At 53.7% G+C, this 22,467-nt stretch overlaps 1 long non-coding RNA gene across 2 annotated transcripts in view; it reads left to right on the plus strand.

Moving 5' to 3' along the window:
• Nucleotides 1-1,488: 1,488 nt before the first annotated feature.
• LOC123576979 overlaps nucleotides 1,489-22,467 on the plus strand; it is a 38,700-nt gene continuing 17,721 nt past the window's right edge. The window contains exons 1-3 of one of the 2 annotated variants that reach the window (XR_006701669.1): nucleotides 1,489-1,631; nucleotides 3,840-3,963; nucleotides 4,071-4,771. This is a non-coding gene — a long non-coding RNA (uncharacterized LOC123576979). Of the gene's footprint in view, nucleotides 1,632-3,839; nucleotides 3,964-4,070; nucleotides 4,772-22,467 lie in introns of those variants that run through there. The other variant, XR_006701670.1, reaches the window with a different exon arrangement.

A 22,467-nucleotide genomic window follows, 5' to 3' on the forward strand; every position in this document is an offset into this window, starting at 1 on the left:
AGCCCCCCTAATATATGGGGCACCCCAGGATATTATCCATCCCTGAGTGGTCAGAGAGGGACAGAGCAGAGCAAAGACCACCTCACTTCCCTCCAGCCCCACTGGGCTGCTCTGCCCACAGCCTGGAGGCCAAGGTCTGGGTCTCTTCCACTGTTTATACTCAAGAGGAGGACCCTGGGGACCCTTTGGGCTAAGCTAGTGCCCCTGCATGTCCCGGGGTGGGAGGGAGGAGAGGTCCTGCTGGGGCTCAGGAAAGGATGTAGGAGGGAAAAGAGGAAATAAAATAGAGGGCAGGATTAATGGAGTGGCTTCAGGAGCTAATAGTGCATTTACCAACATCTCCTCCTCTGACTCCCATCCAGGGGGAACGTGGCCACAGCTCGGAGGCGGACTGTCCCAGCTCCCAGGCCACCTCTTTGGGATCCCAGGGCTTTAAAGAGGCAGGAAGTCTCCCAGGGGAGGGAGAAAACCCCTCTTCTCTTACACCCCAACCTCTGGAGATGAAACCTCAGATCTTGGCCCCTCCTGTGAAGCCCAGAACCTTCCCCAGAGCTACCCAGCTTCCATGTAGCCAGCAGGAAGTGCATTACTAGATGGTGTTTGGGGGGATTCCTTTCTACCCCGGCCCCGGGCCACGCAGGCCACAGCCCTGGCCACCTCCGACAGTTTCTTTCAGGCTGTCCCCATCCCTTGCCCTCCTTTCTCCCAGGCCTGCTTCCTCGAAGCTGACCTGGAGCTGGATTTCCAAATAAACAGTAACTAATTGGATTAGAAGCTGATAATATTGTTGACCTTTCTTAATGTCTGCTGGCTGTCTTTCCACCACACTGAGGCTTAATTGTATGGGGTGGGGGGGGGAGGGTGGGGGACTTCCAGGAGTGAAGTGTGACCCCTGTTAACCTCAGATAAAATGGGCTCAGCGTCTTCCCAACTGCCTGTCATCCCCCACGGAGCAGGAACACACACGTGCTCCCACTGTCATCAAATAATTACACAGATGATACACACATGCATAGGCACGCAGAGAGGCAAATACACCCAGAGGCCCATATGGCGCACGCATGACTCTGAACACAGATCATGTATGTACACCAGTCACACTGGATGTTACGCATGCAGTACTTCCTAGATGACAGGCAAGTGTATGCACACACCCAGAGATGCACGCTTGCAAAATGCAAGCGTCAAAATACATACAGACAAATGTAATTACATACAGGATGCTAATGCATCGTAGGTAGGCTCGTGAAAGCCTGCAGATACATGCACGTAAAGATACCCTGATGCGCACATATGTGCTCACACCCACGGTGCTTAAGTAAATGAGCACGCACAGTCCATGGCACCTCCATGCACGCATGTGCACAGCGCGCACATACCTCTCCACACCAGTGGACAGGGGAGCCCCCGCCCCCTCCTCACACAGGCAGTCTGGCCCCATCTTTTCACAATCTCTGATGCTTCCACTTTCTATTTGTTCCCAGGTTCCCCGGCCATACTTCTGCGATCCTGAGTTTTGGGGTGTCCTGGAACTCTGGCTTGGCCTCTCTGAGTGTCTCCATCTCTCAGTGCCTCTGAGGCCCTGTCTCTACGTGGATGTCTCTCATCCCGGGATGCTGAAGTTTGAAAAGGTTTGGCAGGCAGTGTGGTGCGGAGGGCATGAACAGATATGAAGGGGAGAGAAGGTGGGGGGGGGGGGCAGAGAGGATGAAGAGGAGGGTCGGGGGAGAGGACAGGGAAAGAGGGGGCGGCGAGGGAAGGGGAGCGAGGGGCGGGGGAGGGGCGCCTGCCTGCGCACAGCAGATGTTGCCGCGCCTCGGATGGAGCTGTTAATGTAAGTGGAGTTTCTGCAATGGTAATTAGGAGGGCCCTCATTACCCCGGCGGAGCCGGCTGAGAGCCGATAAAGCCGAGGGGGAGAAGGGCCGACATCAGGGTAATGGGGGAGCAGGGCCATTGAGGAGCTGGAGCCGAGCCGGGACCGCTCCGCGCGCAGCTGGAGCCCGGCGAGAGGGCCGGGGAAGGGGGGCGCGGCCCGGGCCTGCAGCCCCGGGAGGAGCCGCGGTGAGAGCGGCGAGCGGGGCGGAGCCGCCCGGGCTTCGTAGGCCCACGAGGGAGAGGCCGTCCCGAAGGACGCGGCGCGACGGCTGCCTCCGGCTCTCTGCAAGAGGACGGTGTCCAGGAGGATTCCAGGCCGGAGTGCCCCGGCGTGTCCCCGTGGGAGGGGACATCCACAGAGGCCTCTGCGTCTCAATTCAGAGACCCCTGGTGGCTGCACGGAGGTGGGGCTGGAGGGTGGGGATATGGAAAGGACACTCCGTTCTCCTCTGGTGTCCCCCCCTCCCCTGCACCTGGGGATCTAGGACACTCAGAGTGACCAAGACATGGACTCTAGAACAGAATAGCTAGGAGGAAAGTTAATGTCCAGATGGAAGGCTCCAGGATGTCAGGTCACAGACTCCGGAGGAGACCAACATTCAGGGAATGGAAGTAAACGTCCCCGTGCCCCATTCTCCCCTCACAGGTTGTCTTTCCCTGCCTTCCTTCCTCCCTCACGTCCTCCCCTGCACCACCACCCTGAACCCTAGGGAGGGCCCCAGAGCACGAGGATGCTGGAAGCTGGGTCCAGTAACTCTGAGCACCTGGCTTCCCTTCAGTGCTCTGCAGGAAGGGGAAAGGGGGCAGGGGGGAGGACAGTGATGGCGGGAGACACCTGCCGCTCTGCTCCCCAGCCAGGAAACTAGGAGCCATCTCCAGCATGGGGGTCCAGGGCGGGGAGCCCACTTTGCTATTTATTCTCCCCGTCCCTGAATATTCGGTGATGAGCCGCCCAGCCCGCGTGCTTTATGGACTAAAGAGCCTGAAAGCCCAGCCTTCTCAGCTGACTGACAGCCATCTCTATGGGACGTATTAGTCCCCTTCTCCTGCTGCTCCCCCCTGCCCCAGGCCGGATGACCCTGGGAAGACTTTCAAGAAGCAAGGAAATCTGCCGCCAGGGCATGGAGAGGGGAATTATGGGGACCTTTGCAGCCCATCTCCTTCAGCGGAGGGCCCGTCATTGAAACCCCTCTATACACGGCCCCACCCCCACCCCACCACCTGCAGCTGCTTTCAGAAGCCCAAGGTCATTGACTCCTGAAACTCCGGTTTGCCAACTTCCCAAGAACCACAGAAGCCCCTCCATTATAGAAAGGGTGGAACAGAGCGCCGGACTTCTTTTCCTTTCGGGCTTTGAGGAAGGGACAGGAAATCCTGGCCCCAGAGGTACCAACATCACCCAGATTACTGAGGAGATGTGGGGTCTCTGAACGGCGCCGGGCTGGGAGAGATCCCAGATGCCCCTCCCCTCTTCGGCTGCGGCGGCAGAGCAGGGGTTAACGGGGAGAGGCTGCGAGGCTGGAGCAGGCGGTGCCTCCCGCCTCCTCCTCCTCCCGCCCCCCCCCCCCCCAGAGTTGCTGACTCTTCCTTTTTGTTCGGGCTGACAGCGAGCACCTGGTGTGCTCGTGCTACAATATTGTTCCTGCCTCCCTCCCCCCAGGCCCCAGGCTCCCCTCTCTCCCCCTCCCCACCCCCGGCAGCCTTCCCCTCTGCCTCCTCTTCCCCTAGCCCCCTCCTGCCTATGGCCTCCTAGGCACCCCCCCCCCCCCACCCACACCCCACAAGCACCGACCCTGCGGTGTCAATAAACACAACATATGCTGCCATTAATGTGAAAATCGTGCCCTCTACTCCATTCATCCCCTCAGCCTGACTGCCCCGCTGGGGTGGGATAGGGGGGTACTGAAAGAAAGGTCAAGTGGGAAACATTAACTACCCTTTTTTTTTTTTTTATCTGCTCAGCCTCCACCCCCACCTCCAGCCTTGAGAGAGGGAAGGAATTGGAAGGGCGTGGATGGGATAAGGACTCGGTGTTCGGAGACCCAAGCGCTCCACCGTGCCCACTAAGCCTTCCCATTGGAAACAGGTGAGCACCCTCATCCAAACACTACACCTCTTCAATTCCAGGGGGGATCGGAGGGAGGCCCTGGTAGCCCTCCCACAGAGAGCCATGTTGTTGACATGTTTCTCCAGGGGACAGAGGTGGTCATAAGGGTCCCATCCTCTTGCAAGGCCAGCAATCATCTCGGTTCCTGGGGACTTTCTGTCGAACCACCTGGACCATAAAAGACAAACCAGAGGCTTCTCCAAGTGGGGCCGGGCTTCAGAAAGCCCTTCTGCAAGGAGCCAAATATTTCAGATGGCTAAGGGAGTGGCCTGGCCTCAGTCTGCTCAACTAAATCACCAGTTCCAAGACAGCAGGGAATAATAAAGATAAAAATAATATAATAACAACAGCCAACATGTATTGAAGGCTTATTTATGTACCAGGCATTGTGCTAAGCACTTTACAGGCTTTATCTAATTTGTTCCCCGTAAGACCCCTACGGGGAAGTTACAGCTGATATCCCCATTTTACAGCTGAGGAAAACAGGCTTAATAAGGATAGCTAGCATGGAGTGAGGGCTCACTGCATGCCAGGCCCTGTGCTGACTTCTCTCCATACAGTGTCAATGACCCTATAAGGTTAGTACGAGTATTAGTGCCATTTAACAGAAGAGGAAACAGAGGCTCAGAGAGGTCCAGTAACTTGTTCAAAGTCACACAGCCAGTAAGCAGAACTTGGCCAGGAATTCAAGTCTGCCTGACAGCAAAGCTTTTGATCCTAATCCCTAGGATTAGGGATTTTCTTGACTCCTTTCTCTGTGTTTCTCCAACTCCGGTAGCCCCACAGCACATAACCACCGCCCCCCCCCCCAAGCCTACCCCAGTGTTATTGGACATATAGTAGGGTCCGGGGGACAGAAAAGCCAGGGAGAGTGGCCAGATCATGCGACATAGTTCAACTTTCCTTCTCTGCCCAGCTCTTTGCTTTTTCCTCTGTCACTTCCTGCCGCTGCTGAGCTGTACCCTTGCAGCCAGTGCGCTCACTTCACTGTCCCCCAACCCCCATGCCCAGCCCCGTTCTGAGGTTTCATTGTGGACAGGCAAAACGCCCCTTTAGGCTCCCAGAGCACAAAGACATTGTGCTTGGCTCTGCAGCTCCTCACTTCTGAGACTCCAGTTGCTTTATTGATATTAACTTAACACCCCCCCCCCCCCCACTTCCCCACTCGCCCTGGCCCAGTCTGACGGGCAGAAATCTGCTGCCTGGGCACCACCCTGACCTCTCTTTTCCTCTTTCATTATCTGCTCCAGGCACCAGGGAGCCAGCACCAAAATTAAAACAATAACTAAGCCCGAAGTGGACCCAGCAGCCCCCACTCCCACCCCAAGGGAGGGAAAAAAGCTACAAAAACACCTGGAGAGGAGAATAATCAATGGAAGGGGAGGGGGGTGACCCACTCCCATGCCAGCCCCCCCTTAACCCTTTATCCCCTGCACGGTACCAGGACTCCCCCATTCCATCCTTCCCACCCCATCCTGTAATGAAGCAGCAGTTTTTGGCAGCTGCCCAGCCATTTGGTGCTTTGGGACTTGAACAAACAAACCTGGGTTGGTAAAGTCCCCCAAAGCCCATAGTCAAAGGCGAAGACCCATGGAGGATGCCAGTGCTATCACCGCAGGAAGTTCCTCCTTAGGCAAATTCCTGGAGAACTGATGGATCACTTGGTGATCTGTGCTACTTGATGAAGGGCACAACCTTATTTGACCCCCGCAGCAGCCCCACAAAGTAGGTGGTGTTGTTGTTCATATTTTTCAGATGATAAAACTGAGGCTAAACAAGTTAAGTGACTTGCCTAAATTCATATTCGTTAATAAGTGGCAGGATCAGGTTTCAAACTCAAACTCAGGACTGTTCTCACAGCCTACGGTTAACCATCTTGCTCAACTGTCTGCACAGATCTCTCCTACGTGTTATTGGCGTCTGATTAAACAAGTAGGCCCAGTTCAGGGATCTTCTGGCTCTCAGTCTCCCAGTCTAGAGAATGGACCTGCGGTGACCTCTTCTCTCACCTCAGAACTGTCTGAAAGAAAGGGAGATGGGCAGAAGCTGGGCCCAATTCTAGTCCTGCTGAGGCCAGCAGAGGGGGCTGCTGTAGCTGAGGTCAAGCGGTGGGAGAAGGAAGCCGAGGGATGGGCCTAGCCCAGAAAAGCAAAGGTGTTGGTTATCCAGTGGTAGTCAGCAGGTCTCCCCATGCAGGCCCCCTGGAAGGCTATGGGCAAGCAGCTCCAGCAGGGGGTGCCCTTCCAGGGAGTAGGGCAGAGTTAGCCCTGTCTGCTACCCCATCGGCAGGATTCCCATATCCTCCAGCAGGGCCTGTCCTTGCTCCCACCCCAACCCACTCTCCAGCCTCTCAGGTCTTCTAATCACCCCATTAGCTTGTCCTTTTTTTACTCTAATTCTGCTGACACAAGAGAGGGACTTTTCCAAAACTAGAAAACCGAAGGAAAACCTAGAAAAGTCAACACTTAGGTTCTTGAGTCCAGGCATTGTTCTAAGGGCTTTGCCTAAAATTTGCACAACAATCCTAAGAGGCAAGTACCCCTATTCTACAGATGGAGAGGAGAACCTGAGCACTCATAAACTGTAGCCGGTAAATGGCACAGCTGGGATCTGAATCCAGGCAGTCTGCCCTTAGGCAGCACTGTTTTTTCCAAAATGAAAGAAGAAAGAAAAGAAAAGAGAGAGAGAAAGGAAGAAAATGAAAGTCTTCAAACTCTTTCAAATTCTTTATTCTGCTTTAAACTGTAAGCTCCCTAAGGGTATTCTCACCCATCATTTCATTCCTATAGGGGAAGACAGTAGGACATCCATAAATGTGCACCAAAGGAATTCTAAGATATCTAAAGGCCACAGAGGACTGACTGTCACATCCTAAGGGCACAGACAACACGACACTTCCCCTTGCCTCAACCTTGGCTGGTTAGGGTGCTAGACCCAGCCATACTGACTCCTGGACCAAGGTAGGCTCAGCTGACATAGGAGCCAGACTTGATGAGGTCCTCAGGCCTTTCCAGAACTCTTCCCATCTTCTCATTGGTCTCCCTCAACCCTATAGTTCCTGACCCAGGCTTGGCTTCTCAGCCAGTCCATATAGCACCCCTAAGTTCCTGCCTCTTCGTCCCTCCAAAGACTAGTCACCCTTCAAGTGGGCCCCTCATGACCCTGCCCTTCAGAGGTCCCGGCCTCCCCAGCTCAATTCTCTGCTCTGCTTGTTATCCTAGAGCATATATGTGGTTAAGACTGCCCTTCCCTTCAGAGGCTCAGCTCCCTCACCCCACAGCCTGGTTTCAAGTTGTCCTGAGGCCAGATGCTCTGGACCCAGGAGCCCCTCAGCTGCCCACCTGCCCCCTGCCCACAGCTGACCAAAGACTTTCCTTGGCCACTCCTCCAACACGATCCGTCTATCGCTCTGTTCCTGACAGGAGAGTTTCCTCCAAATCCCCACACTGCCTCCTGTGACCCACTTAGAATCCTCACTCTCCAGACTTAAAATAGAAAACACTCAACACAAGCTTTTACACTTCCCGCTACCAGCTGAATAAAGGTTGCATCTTTAGCAAAAACAAAATAACCGCCTACTACTAATAATAGTTGCCCACCAATTCAGAGTGGGTGGCTGGCCATTCATTTGCTCAGCTCTTCCCAGCCCACTTCCTCCTTGTCCCCAGGCTGTGTAAGCGCATGCGGGTCTCTCCTGGTGTTGGTCAGGACTGTGGCAGTTGGCTGTGAACGGGGTGCACTGTGTGTTTTCCCCTCCTTGGGAAAAACTCCAAAGTGACTGCTTGCCCTGGGCTCATCTGTAATCTGGGGCATTGATCTGGGCCCATTGATAGCTGATTGTTTTCACACGTGACTCGGTCGCATTCCTGTAATCTCCAGCCTTCTGCTCAGTTTGCATGACAAGAAGCGGCCTCAGTGGGGAGAGGTCGCTCACCTCTGACCAGGATATAATTGGAAAAAGAAGGTCATTGCTGCCTTTGCTTCTGGGGCAGATCAGCTTCGTTCCATTTGTGTCATGAGCTCTCGCCAGCACGCACTCTCAGTGACATGGAGACAATGGCTGTGCCCCAACAATGGGGCCCACAGAGAGGTGCCCAACACGACACAAACACACCATGGGGACCCACACTCGCTCTCATCAGGACAGGCATGTACAACAGCGTGCACACAATGGGTGCTCTCAATAAATGCTGATAACACCAAAGACACATACAGAGGACGCACAAAGAGATACACAAAACAATGCTTGCCCAAAGACACAGGTTCCCAATGACATGGACCTAGTAATACACGCACGGACATTTCCACAAGGGCAAAACGCGCGCGCACACACACACACACACACACACACACACACACACACAAAACAACCCCAGGCTGAGCTACCACACCCAGCATGAAAAAATATGCAATAGTAATGCCTTTCTTCAAGCTGTGCCCACGTAGGAATATATCAGAATTACCTGAGGTGCTTTGACAAAACGCGTGTTTCCAGCAATCCCTGCCAGTCCACACACACTTCTTACAATATGAGTGCATGTGAGTAGATACGTTTATGTTGAAAAGCTCCCTCAAGTAATTCTGATATGCCCCCAGGTTGAGAACCATTGAACTGCCACCACCAATCTCCCCTTTACTTGGTGGCAGAATTTGCCGGCAGGGTTGTGGGGCTGCTTTTTATTTTCGCATTCAGTTTGGGAAAGGACAGACAGGAGCTGAGAAAAGGGTCTGTCTGGGTCCAAGAGATTAGGGGTCAGACAAGGGCCAGGAATCGAAAGAGTTAAAACTGGGCATTGATCCCGCGGCGACCTTGGCTGGCCTCGTTAGCGGCCAGCAGCGGCACAGCACGCGAAGAAGGACCCCTCTTGCTAGGACTGTCCCGGGGACTCGCCTGCGCTCCGCCACCAGGATGCAAAGGCCCAAACCCCACACCGCCTCCGAAGCCGCATCTGCCGCAGACTTGGGTATCTTTGGGGGGACACTGGCCAGCCCCAGGCCCGGTGATCCAGGCCCTGGGGCACTTCCCCGTCCAGGGTCCCCGGGTGCCACAGTCAACACTATGAAAGCCAGAAGGTTGCTTCTATTCGGGTTGGGGGCAGGGGGCGAGAGGCCCTACCCCCACCCCTGTCACGCGGAGAGGTCTTGGGAGAGGGCAGAGGGCACCGCGCAGAGGGACCAGGCGTCGGTCACTTGAGCCCTAGCTTGGAGGCACGTAGGTCCGCCGGGACAGCACGGGGTCGCGCCGCCCCCTGGCGGTTCGATAGCAGAGTTGAGGCAATAGGGGCGGGCGGCTGCGCGCGGTCTGGTCGCTCCGGGACAGGTTCCTCCTTCCCAGCGTTGGGGAGAGGGGGAACGGGGGAAGGGAAGGGTGTTGAAGAGAGGGCCCTTGAAAGACTGTCCTGTCCTGTCCCTTCCCATCCGTTCTCCCTCTGTCCCTTTCTCCGTTCTTTCTCTCTTCCTCCTCCCCGCATCTCTCCCACTCTTTCTGCCCTCCCCCCTCCCCCGTCCTCACTCCCTCTCCTACCCCCCCTTCCTTTCTCTCGTCCTCAGCCCACCCCCTCTGGCCCCCGCGGGGCAGCGCCTCGGTGCGCCCGCTTGGCAGTTAGCCCATTAGATCTCGTACTATTGATCCGCTTCTGAGCCGAAGCTGACAGCCCCCCTTCCCGGTTTCCCCATGCCCCCATTCCCGGCGGCACCCCCCCCATCTCATCTCCTGGCAGTCCCAGCCTGCGCCTCCCCCCACCCCCCACGCGGGCCGCGCCGAAGTCTCGCCCTCACGAAGGACAAGAACAAATGTAATTAAAGCGACCGGCAAGGGAGGGGGTGCGCCCCTACCAGCACCAGCGCGAGCCGGGGTCCCAGCGGCCCGCCCTCCGCCGCCACCTCCCTCCCCGCCCCCACCCCCCCACCCCCCGCCGGAGCGGGAGCATTTGGGTTGAGCTGCGCCTGTCCTATAAATCCACATATAATTCTCGCCTTTCCTGTTCAGCTAAGGAAAATAAACGTGTAAGGCTGTTTCTGGGAGCCCAGCTCAGGGACCGCTCTAAATTCTCCTCTTATTGAGTCCGGGCTGGAAATCATTCAGCTCGGCGGCGCGCCACCCTCCCCCCAACCCTGCCCGCGCCCGCCGCGCACACGCACGCGCGCACACGCAGGGCAGGAGCCGGGTATATAAATATCTCCAGCTCTCCCCATAGCCGGGCAGATTTATTCCGCTGCCAAGCCTGCAGAAAATTGACTTGTTCATGGAGGCGGCTATTGACACATCACCGGGGGGAGGGTTAGGGGAGAAAGCAGTGGAGCCGGCGCCCCTCCATTATACGTTAATGTAATCAGCAGTGTGCGAAATGACTGCGCGGAAAATAGCATCACTGACATTTATATTAGAGGATATTGATGGCAGGAGCTGTGACCGCATCACTCTGCCTCCCGTTTCCACGGATTGACACAGGAGCCTCTTGTTGGCTCCATCCACGCTCGCCTCCCCTCCCCCTCTCCCCCTCCCGCCCTCTCTCCCTCTCTCCACCCACTCTGTGTCTCTCCAGCTCTCCCCCTCTGCTCGCCTCACCCCCACCCTCCCTATTTACTCTTCCAGTCCATTCTTTTTACAAATAATTCTGAGCACCTACTGGGTGCCCCGTGCAAGGGTCTCTCCTGCATGCCTCTCTCCGGGTTTCTCCCTCTCCTTCTCCCCCACCGTGCCCTTGCCCTCTTGCTCCCTCCTCCCCGGCTCTGCTTCCCCCTCCCCCTTTCCTTGGCTGGGTGGCTGGACCGCTGCTGTCACAGCAGATAGATAATTGAAAAATGGGCCTCACCTTTGCAGCCAGCAGGAGTGGTTCAGGCAGTTACTGCCAGGGTTACCTACTCCATCTCAGGCCCAGGCTCCAAAAGAGATTCTGAGGAAATTGGATTTTACATGGATGTTTTATTCGGGCAGAGGCTTTAGTGTATATAAATACAGGCGAGGAGGCCTTGGAGGCAAGGATGAGTGAGGCGAGACAATCCCGCCTGGGGCCTGCAGGCTCAGGGGAGGCAGGCGGGCCATGTGCTCAGCTCTGGGTCCCAGACCTGGACATCAGTGCGTTCCCGCCTTCCCCCCCCCCACCCCCACCCCATCATCTGGGACTAAAAGAGGTTAATGCCTCTGTACCGTTCCTCAAAAGCTGCCTTGGGAATTAAAAAAGTGTGTGATTGTTGGGGATTGTGGGCAGGACTGTATACTGAGAAAAGAACGAAATATATTGGAGAAGTTTGAGGACTGATGCAGTAAATATTTATTGAACCTGAACTTGTGAAGGTTTGTGTTTGGGGGACAGGAGTAAGTGAGACATGACTGCTGCTTTCAAGGACAGTTGGGAGAATGACAACCTCGGCTTTCAGGTTAGGGGCAGAGAACAGGAAAGGTGAGAGAGTGGGTGCTGAGATCATTTTTCTAGGGCCTGATCATCCGGGGAGGTTGGAGGAAGAAGCAGAAGGGAAATTGTTCAGGTTGGAGGGATGAGGGTCCTACCAACCCTTCAGTCTCTCCCTCCTGGGCCTGGTTAGCAGAGAGCATCCAGGAACAGTGTGATAATCATGGCCTCCAAATCTATAGGCAAGTTCCCATCCAAGGTGTTGCAGTGAATCCTGGTGAAAGTCTCTGAGGGCTAGAATGATGGGTCATTAATGATCGAGATAAGGCCTTCCAGAGAGACAAGGTGTGAAGAGGGCCTCAATGAGGAACCCTTTGGGGGAGGCCTGAACTGAAGGTACATGGGCAAGTGAAGGGCCTCAGAAGACCAGGGAGGTGGGATTTGGGTGTGGGAAGGAGGGAGTAGGTGCTCGGGGGGCCTCGGATAAAGAATCGTCCTGTGTTTGAATGCCCCCATCCTCATAGAAAGGGCTTTGTTTTAGTCCCAGGCAGGGTCTTTTCTGTGCCTTGTCTGGTATCTAATTAGAGTCTATGTAGCTGACAGCTTTATTTTCTTGGAAGAAGAGCTCCTCATGAGCCATCCCATGACTGAAGAGCTGGTATTAATGTGGGTAACCAGACTCAGAGTGCTCACGGAAAGGGCAGGGGCTCCTTCTGAACTCTGAGCAGAGACAACAGCTGCCTCATTCTAGCCACATCATTGAAAGCTGGACCAGTCCTCCCCCAGATTCCAAAGCCCTCTTGTCCTCTGCCACATTGTTCTACTGTTACATCATCAGCCTGCGGGGGCAGGACAGGTGCTGGATAGATCATGGCCATCCCTCCAGCTGCCCCGTACACATCTCAGGCCCTCCCAGATGGCATCTGGGAGCTCTAATCCAGCTGTAGGATATGAGTATTCTGAGGTAACTGGACTCCCTGCCTGACCCCCGCCAGCATCTTCCCTCTCTCAATTACATTCACCCTGACAGCCCACTGAGGAGGGAGACCCTTCCCGGCTATCAGGGAGCCGGGCCACTCCCACTTACCTCAGTTAGCTTTGCCTCCTCCTCACCTCTGCCCTCAGTGAGCCACAGGAACCTGCGTCCTCACTTTCTGCCCCCCAGAAATCTGTTCCTGGAATTGTCTTCCCTTGCTTGTGGCTCATTTTACCTATGGACCCCGAGGTTCTGGTCTCACTCCTAGTCTGGAAACCCTCGAATAGGTTGTCAACAAGAACATGAGTGTGTGGGTATGTGTGTGTGCACCTGTGCTCACTTGGGCACTGCATGCCCGGGGCACAGGAGACATTATTCATGAAGCAGGACTTGGTCCCACCCTGCCTTCTAAATTAGGAAATTGAAAAAAAAAAAAAAATTGGGAAATTGACATCAGAAAAAAAAAAAAAAGAGCAGCCAGGGAAGTGATTTCCCATAATGGGAGGGATGCCTCTCACTCTTCCAGCTCTCACTTCAAGGTGGGATCCTGGAAAATCATTCTTCCAGGATCATCTGCCCAGTAAGCCATCAGAGAGGACCCAGGGAAATGGAGGAGTTGAAAGCACTAGAAAGAGCTATGTAAGGCTCAATCATTTGTTATGATTCAGAGCCTGTTCTTTCCTCTCCCTGCATGAGAAGCCAGCTGGAGGCAGGCTCCAAAGAGAATGGACCTTTTAAAGATAGAAAGCTGGCTGGCTCATTCTGTAGAGCATGCAATTCTTGATCTCTGGGTCATGAGTTCAAGCCCCACAGTGGGCATAGAGGGGCTTAAAAGAAAAAAAACGCCTTAAAGAAAGAAAGAAAGAAAGAAAGAAAGAAAGAAAGAAAGAAAGAAAGAAAGAAAGAAAGAAAGCCTGTTTCTGGGGAGCAAAGGAAGCCATTAGGAACTGGAAGTTGGAAGCCTGGCTGGAGAAGCCAGCCTTTGCAAAGGAGCATTTCCAGCCTTAGCAACAAAGCCAATGTTAGCTGTGTGGCTGTGGTGAGAGTCACCTGACCTCTCCAAGATTCAGATCCCTCATCTGTAAAATGAAAAAATGAAGGTATCTTTCAACTCTAATTTCTGTGATTCTTTTTTTAATTAAGTTTTCATTTTAATTCCAGTATAGTTAACATACAGTGTTATATTAGATTCAGGTGTATAATATAGTGATTCAACACTTCCATACATCACCCAGTGCTCATCACAGCAAGTGCACGCCTTAATCCCCATCACCTGTTTCACCACCCCCCCCCCCACGCCTCCCCTCTGGTAACCATCAGATTGTTCTCTATAGTAATGTGTCTGTTTCTCGATTTGTCTCTCTCTGTCTCTTTTTTAAAATCCCTTTGCTCATTTATTTTGTTTCTTAAATTCCACATATGAGTGAAATCCTATGGTATTTGTCTTTCTCTGACTGACTTACCTCACTTAGCATTACACTCTCTAGCTCCATCCATGTTGTTGCAAATCGGACATTTCATTCTTTTCTATGGCTTATTTCTGTGATTCTAAAGTGGCGAGTGCCTATGTTCAGAGAGCCCAGCTTGGGATGAAAGAAGGAATTCCAGGGTTGAAGATCCAGAGTCTTCCAAGAAAGACGAAGAGAGATAATTGTGGGGCCAGTGGGGCCTCTGAGGACTCTTGGAGGCTGGGAACCTGCTGGGCCCAGGAAGAGTACAGGGCAGGAAAGCAGCCCAGCCCTGGGGCCGAGAGAAGGGAGGGGTAGATCCAGAAAGCAGTGCCCCCGAAATTGTCTCAAGCCCAGAGTCTGCTCAGAATTTAGCTTGCATGGCCCAGAGATCGCGGGGAGAAAATCCAAGTGGCCAAGAAGCTGTTGGTCAGTTGAAATGACAGGATGTCTGTGCGCTTTTATGTTCTGGGATGGGTGTTTAGTGAGGGCCTTTGCCTGCTGTCTCCAGAGCTCCTTAGCGAAGTTTTCTAATTAAGAAATGTTAGCATCACCTTGGCTATGAGGATGGAGAAGGATCAAGGCGCCCCTAGTGACCAGCAGCAGCAGCAGCAGGACCTCCTTAAGTCTTGCTGCAGGACACTGTGAGAAGCCGCTGGGGGAAGGCGGTGAGGGTCCTGTTCTAATGGAGACCCCACTCCCCTTCCTGTCTTGACTCTGAAGAAACAAGGCAGGTGACCAGGGAAGCCTTGCAGCAGAAAGCTGTCTGGGAAGATAAACCTCAGAGGGAAAAGGCTAGAAGCCCAGAGCACAGGCAGCTGGAAGCCAACGGGCAAGGGAGGAGAGGGGAGGAGAAGGGAGGGAAGATATCCCTTTCCACGGATGTGCCTTGGCCCCTGCCCAGGCAAGAGGGGCAGATGTTCTGTCTTGTCGCAAGCCCCTGCATTTGCCACCTTGTTTACCTCGTGCCTATTTATAGTTGCAGGCTCCAAGCCTGGCATGGGACTGTGCGATTTATACGACTATAAACCTCCAAAGGGCACTGAGAGCTGGCAGGGCATGGATAAAGACAGGGGCAGGCCTCTCAAGGTCAAAATGGCCATCTTCCCACCCCTGTTGACCTTACACCCCACTAAAGAGCAAGAGGTCATAAGGCCAGGCTCAGGCAAAGAAGAGATGAGTGGCAAGCCACAATGACCTCTTTGACTCTTCCTACCCTGAGCTTGTCCAGTTTAGGATTTGGAACAAATTAGAGAGGACCTGTTTTGTTCTGATTTCCCTTTCGGATGGGGTAGGGAAGCTCCATGTGGGAGGGTGGATCTCTTCAGAGAGTGTTTGAATTTGGAGAGAGTGGGTGAATCTAGAAAGGGGATCTGCAGCCCAGCTCCCACCTGCCCATCCGCTTAGCAGAAGGGGAAAAAGAATCATACGTAGAGCACTCCTGGACTCTGCTTGCCTTCTGGGGTGCCTTTGGCAGCCTGAGCTGGCCCACCTCTCACTAAGGACAGGGTATGCTGGCATACCCAGTGCCTGAGCCACCAGTCACCAGCTAGAGCGGCACATTGCCCACACCCTTCCCTTTGGGGACATCCTCCTCTGCCCCTGGCCAACCCCCTACTTCGTGGCCCCCTCTCCATTGCCTCTTGTCCTCCAGCCCCCCATGTGTTCCCATCCCACTTCTCCCCCAAAAGTGCCCTTCACTGTGCCTGCTACCCCTGCTCATTCTGCTGACTCTACCAAGCCTCCTGCAGTGAGTTTACCCCCAAACCCGCTGTACTGGTTCCAACCCCAGGATTTATCATCTGAGCATTAAGGCTAGACAGAACTCCGTTCTATGTGTGCACACACGTGTGTGTGTGTGTGTGTGTGTGTGTGTAAGAATGTGCTGGGTAGGTGGACAGAGTCACAAGTCACAGGCCAAATGTGTGTGAACGTGAAGCAGAATACAAATGCAGAATGACCTTCTCCTTGACTGCTTTGTTATTTCTCATCAATCTCTAGTCTGCTGGACTAAACCCAAGGGCTAGCGGAGGGGAAGTATCTTAGAGCTAGTGTGACCCATTGGCCGTTTCTGGACCTCCTTTGACCCTCCCTTACCTATCACCATCATGGGCCTTAGCCCCCTCAGGAGCAGACTAAATGTGGTGGGGGAAAGGCAGAGCTGGGGGTCGGGGGTTGCCCAGCTGGGGCCAGTCCTCTGGTGGGGGAAGGGCACTGGAGGACATTGAGCTGTCGTACTCCTGCCTGGGCTTGGGTTTAGTTTTGGCCTTAGAGATGGATTAGGCTCGGGGTAATACTCCAGGGAGACTGGGAGCTCCCAGGGGGATGAGCCTATTCTCAGGTCTACTCCTCCCTTCCCCTTTCCCAGCCCAGCACACAGGAGTGGGAAAGCAAATGAGTGAGTCAAATCAAAGCCTTTTCCTTCTCTGAGGAGGAGAGACAGGAAATGGAGAAGATTCCAGAGTCCAGAGAGTCCCTTTCAGTCACTTACTAGTCTACTTTTTACCTAGTGCCTTCTACAGGATGAGGGTTGGGGATCTGGCAGACATAGGTCAGGTGTGAGGACAGGGTCTGAGGACCTGGGGAGAAATCAGGGACCTGGGGAAGGGTGGGTGCAGTGGAGAGGAACCCAGAGGACTTGCACGGGGCTGGGAGGAGGACAGAGCTTGCCCTCTTGCCCTCCCCCAGAGGGAGGCAGCAGAGGACCATAGGAATTGCCCCATCCCGTTTCCTTTGTGCCCACTGTCCGCCATGGAGCCCATATCAAGGGACTCACCTGGTTTGAAGATTTCACACATCCAGCCCCTGCCCCTCTGTTGGAGAGAGAGGGGGGAAGTCAGCCTGTTCTTGACCCCCACAAGCCCTTCTATTCATTCCTAAGCAGAGGCTCCTCTCCTTCGTGTTTGATGCTTAGAAACATACTTTTGTTCATTCCCCTGGCTCCTTACATTCCTCGCCGTCACTCTCCCCAATTCCCTATCTCCCACTTCCCCACGGGGGGCCATGATCCAGCCCTGAGTCACCACCCTGAAGAGGCCCATTCTATCTGGGGGAGATACTCTGTGCCCGCTGGGCCATGACCATGACAGCTAGACATTGTTTGCATCTGATTCCCAATCTTCCCCAGGGAGTTTTGAATGAGGGTCACGCCCACATACTCCTGATGTCTCTTTTCTCCTACCCCCATCTAGGCACTCACCAGGCCTACTTATGTGGGTATGAGGACCAGATCTGGATGTGGAGGGGCACGGGAAGACGGTCCTCATGCTGTGGGTCAGGCTGGCATGGGGGCAGTGGCTAGGTGGGGGAGCTCTAAGATGTGGCCTTGAGTGAGATTTAAAAAAAAAACGCCAGTACAGCTACAGAGAGGCAGAGCGGGAGAGTGGCAGGATGGCGCTTCTCTCCCTTACCCAGTCTCCTGCTGTTGGTGTCAAGAAGCCTGGTGCTCAGAGCATCCAAGACGTAAGGCAGCGGGCACCTTATAAGCCATCTAGCCTAGCACCCATTTTACAGATAGGAAAAGAGAGGCTTCGAGGGGGAAGGGTGGCCCTCGGTCCCAGACCGTACCACCGCTTGGCCATCCATCCACGAGCCTAGTTCTCAGATCCCACATTACGCCTGCCCCAAAGATTTGTTCCCAGATTAAGTTCTCCCTCCTCCATCTGCCCTATTGATGCTCTGTGTTTACAGCCCTCCAGATCCGCCTGCCTGAGGAGCCCTGGTTGGAAAACCTCCCTTTCCTTTCCTAGTCCAGACTGGGGCTTCTTAGAGGCTCCCTTTGCAACCTGAGATGTCACTGTCTTTCTGTTAAAATGTCTCTCCCACTCTGCCTCTGCCTCTCCCTCTTTCTCTCTTCTCCAACCCTCCTCCCTCCCTCCTCCCACCAACCCCTCCTCTAGATAGAGCCCCTGAACTGCTGAGATGAATCTCTGAAGCTTATGGTTCTGGCCTGTTCCTGGTAATTGAGCTGTGCTCTCTAGTAGTGATGGGGGGAGGGAGGCAATGGTGGCCTGGGGTCTGGTCCTCCTTCCCCTGGCCTAGCGCCCCCACCCCCACCACTGTGATCCAGCAGAGCGGGTGAGGAGGGGAGAGGTGGTGATGCCTCCTCTTCTCAGCCCGCCTTCTCCAACTCTCTGTCTCCCCGGCTTCCCCTCCCTGCTTCATCTCCGGCACAAATCACATGGTGACAGCCCCATCCAACCTTTGGGGAAGGGTTTGTAAATGTGTCTTCCTTAGCTCTGATCTCCAAATTGTTCCTTTTATTGCATTTGTCACGGTGAAGATTAAAGTCCCTGGGTGGCCCGCACCACAAATCACAGTGTGCTCTCAGGAAGCGGCTGCAGGTTGGGCACTGATGGAGGGGTCCGGGCCCTGCACACACTCCCAAGCACACACTGCCATCCGTGGTGTGGACTTGTACCCGGGAACAGGAAGATGGGCCCCTGCTGTTGTCATTCTGAGCTGTTGGCCCTCTTTATAGCACAGTTTGTGACCTCTTCCTCTAGACTGTCTTCCAGGCTTACTCTGCCCGTTCCAGAGCGGGTATCACTACTTCTGTGGGTCTGTCTCTTCCATTAGATGAGAGGGAAAGCTGTGTTCGCATCACAGATATTCCAAAATATGCCTCCGTATCTCTGGCCATATCGATCTCTAGGTCTTCTCCTGGAAACACTCCAAATGGGTCAAGGGCAACTCGAGCCCAAAGCCCACCAGGAACCCACGTCCGGGATCCAGGAAAATAGCTCATCCTACCTTGCCCGGCACCTCCAGACCCTGACTTTCATTCTCATCCCGCCACACAACTGGGTGCAGAAGGGGCACAGCTGAGAGAGAGGAGACACAGCAGAGGGACCAAGAGGACAAAAGCCCCCTTGTACACATGCACAGAAAAACTGTTCCTTTCCTACCCCCTTATGAGGTAGGTTTCCTGCCTGTCCCTCATGCACATTCATAACATTCAAATTTATGCCGTAATCTCCGCCGCTCCATATGTATGAGCCTTTGATGGGTGTTTGGGTTTATGGGATGCACCCAGCCCTCCGCTCCCTCGCCCGCCCACCGCCTCCAACCACTGCAAAGACGCTCGTACATAATTGACATCGGCAGATTCTTTCATTATACAAGATTTAGCATCTGCTCGGGGATTGCTCGCTCCTCACTCACTATAGATGACTTTTCCCCGAGTTTCCTATTATCAATTCAAATTAGCCCCATTTCCCCACCCGACCAGTGCAGCGTTTACACTTGACAGTGAGGAAACAGCAAGGCTGTAATGGGCTCCTCAATTATTTAGGCCCAGTTAGGCCAGGACCCAGAAGGCCTCAACAAGGGGGTGCGTGTGCGGAGGTGGGGTCATCACAGAGGGGAGGGTAAGGTCTCCACTATTTGGTCTGTTTGGCCTTCTCACAGCCCTGCACCCTCACTCTCCTTCCTGGGGAGTCCTCCCTCTCCCATCCGGGCCTCTAAGGGGTAGGACAGTCCCTTGCTGCCTCCATCCCCAGCAGCTCCTCTCTCCCTCCTCCCCGCACCCCCCATCTTGTCTTTGCTCTGTGTGAATTCCGATGGGCTACCAGCAGAAACCAGAGAGGTCATAGGCACCAGCCAGCAGCCAGGCTGGCCCCCTCCCCTTAAGATGTCTCTCTATCTTAAAGTGCATCTCTGTGAAGATTCAAGGTAGTAGGCTAGGATTTAGAGAAGGTGGCAGTAGAAAGACTGAGACGGACACCAGTGAAAGAGATTAGATTCATGCTATGGAGCCCTCGGAAGAGAGAGAAACTCAGACCCAGAAACAGAGATACGTGAGAGCCTGAGGGAGCCGGGAGAGATGCTACTGGGGTTCGGGAGAAGTCACAGGGAAGAAAAAGGCTTGGGCAAGGCCCTTGCTCAGACCACACCGGCTGTGCAGAACTGTAATTAGGTCAGTGCTGCCCACCTGCTGGTCTGACTAGTCCAGGCCCAGCCTCCTGTAATAACTCTTGGGCCCGGTGGCTATTCAGGAGTCATGGGCTCCCCCGAGCCCACTAAATGGCCCAAGTACAGGACTCCAAGTCAGCATGGAGGGCCCAGGCCCTCATTGGAGTCAACCCACTGCCATTGCAAGCAGGGCTCCTCCCACGCCCCTCCTGTGCTGGAAGTGGGGGGGGCGTCACCCCTCCCTTCTGGTCTCTAGCCCCCAGCCCCTCCCTCTCTCTAGCCCAGATCAATTTGCAAAGGCAGTGATGGGGGAGGCAACAGGCAGGGATCTGAGAGGCTCTGGGATTAGAGGTGTCTTTCCCATGCTTTGCTTCTCCAGAATCAAAGAACTCCTCTGTCTGATTGGATTTACCCTAAGTCACAGGCATATGGGACCTTCTTTCCCTCAGCAACAGCTGGAAACAGCCCTAAATATGATTAATTAACGCTGTAAAAAGCCCTGGACACAATTAAGATTTATGTGTGTGTGTGAATATGCGCGCACATGCGTGTGTGTGTGTGTGTGTGTGTGTGTGTGTGTGTGTGTGTGTGTTGGTAGGGGACAGGAGTGGGGGGTGGGGGGAGACGGGTAGATTACCAACTACCTATGGGCCCTCCCGGGGAGTGGAGTGATATGTCCTCAGAGACATTCCTCCGTTATCCATCCCAGGCAGGGGTCATGTTTTCCCGCCTTCAGCTTTTGAGCAGATTAGCTCCTTCTTCTGTCGCAGGGGCACGGGGTGATTTTCTGCTCTGTCTTCCCTGATAAAGCAAGGGGGGGGGCAGTGTTCTGGGCCAGGTGCCTTATCTCTTTTCCCTCCACCATAAGAAGACTGTTCTCTCCCAAACCTCAATTCCTCTTGCTGGGTCATTCTAGGGATCAGAGACATATGCACAATCCCCGAACACAGCTGCATAGACACAAACCCAAAGGGACGTAGAATAGGCATCTCAGAGGAATCCGAATAAACAAGCCGCCGGCCAAGCTTCCTGCCCTTGGAAGATGTCTCACTTTCATCTTCAAAGACTCATGTCTCTAAGACAGGACAGAAATCATCTCTTTGGATCCCCCCTGCATCTCTAAGATGACAAAACCTCATTCAAGTGGCCCTCTCCTGACGCCTGTGTGATTTGGGCAGTCATTCCCCAAGGTGTGGACATCCTACCTTTGATAAGATGCTTGTGATGATCAATGTTATATACAATTCTGAAGTGGAGGAGACAGGAACACAATTCCAAACGGCAAGTTATCTGGAAAATCAGTTCTCAGGAATCTTTGAAAGAACACTGGATTTTAATTTCTTTTATGTATTGCAACTGATTGATCAACTTCTGTTTTCCTGAAATGAGTAAGCCCAAGAAGAGTTACTTAGATTCTAGCACTGATGGCCAAAGATGGAATGGACCAGAAGGAGCATGGAAAAGCTCCAGACTCTGCATCCTCTCTCAGGATCATTCTAGGGTCAGTGGCCTGAGTGCCTAAGGGTGCTTCTGCTTTATGGCTCAGTCCCCAGCAAGGCTGAGGACTGCCTGGGGGATCCTTGGGAGAGGGCCATCATATATCCTGATGGCGTCCATAACAAACATGGCCTTAAACCACTAGGATTGGAGTTCGACTTCTGATATCAAGGCTAGGGAGTGTGGGAACTTCTTGTCAGTTTCCTGCCTTCACAGTAGAAGCTTGTTGTGAGGATCAAAATGGGGGGGGGGGGGCATTCCAGAGGTCCCAGATGCATGTGTGTTGGCTCTACCATATGGATTAACTGTGCAGAGAGCACCCCCCCTCCCCCGCTTTCCAATCACACCCTTTGGGATCTACAGAGTACCGTACCTGGGAGAAGGGACAGTATGACTTTACCAAGTCAGTTCTGAGCTGTGGCTGAGAGATAAGAGAGACAGAGGGAGAACAGAGAGACCCTGAGGGAGTTACTAATTTCCAGTTGGTGTGTCCAGGATACAGGCTTCTGCCAGAGGATGGAGAGGGGTTTGGCCTGATGGGCTGGCTGTCGGGCAGACTGGTGGCTCAAACAGCCCATTCTGTGGCCTCACAGATAGGCAGACTCTCCTTCCTGTCCAGCATCTTATCACCCTGCCCCACCCTCCAACTTCCTGGGAGAAAGGGAGACTTAGGAGTCCTACGGCACGTTCTTGAATTCGGAGAAAGTAGCTGGGAATGTGTGGGGCTTGATGTGGGGCTGGGGATACTGCTTGCTCTTAGTCCCTGCTTCACCCTTGCTATCAGCTTTCCAGAACTCTCAGTGGACATGATAGGGTCAGGCAGCTGAGGGCGACCATACTATGATTAGGTCTGTTCCTGGAACTTCCCCCATTCAGGCAGCAGTTTCCAGAGTAGAGATCCTAATTATAAGCCTTGTATTTGGCTTCCAAGAAGCCTAGAATAGAGATGGGAAGGGAATAAAGGGTGCCTTAGAGGGAATATAAGAGTGGTAGTATTTTACAGTCATCATTTATTGAGTGTTTATTTTGTGCGAGGTAGTGCACTGAGTATTTTACATACGATGTTTCATTAATGGCTGCAACCATCCTGTGAGAAACCTTCTGCTCAGACAAAGAGATTGAAGGTCCGGGGTAAAAACAGGTCCAAAGCCACACAGCTATTAAGTGGTGGATCCTGCTCTTTCCATTCAGGGGCGGCACTGCCTCCTTCAGATTTAAAATCAATATAAAACCTGAGGTCAATAGGGAAGGTGGGGGCAAGGCTACCAGGTTAACAGATTCAGCAAATAAAAACACA

Source organism: Leopardus geoffroyi, chromosome D2 (assembly GCF_018350155.1).
Source record: "Leopardus geoffroyi isolate Oge1 chromosome D2, O.geoffroyi_Oge1_pat1.0, whole genome shotgun sequence".
NCBI lineage: Eukaryota > Metazoa > Chordata > Mammalia > Carnivora > Felidae > Leopardus > Leopardus geoffroyi.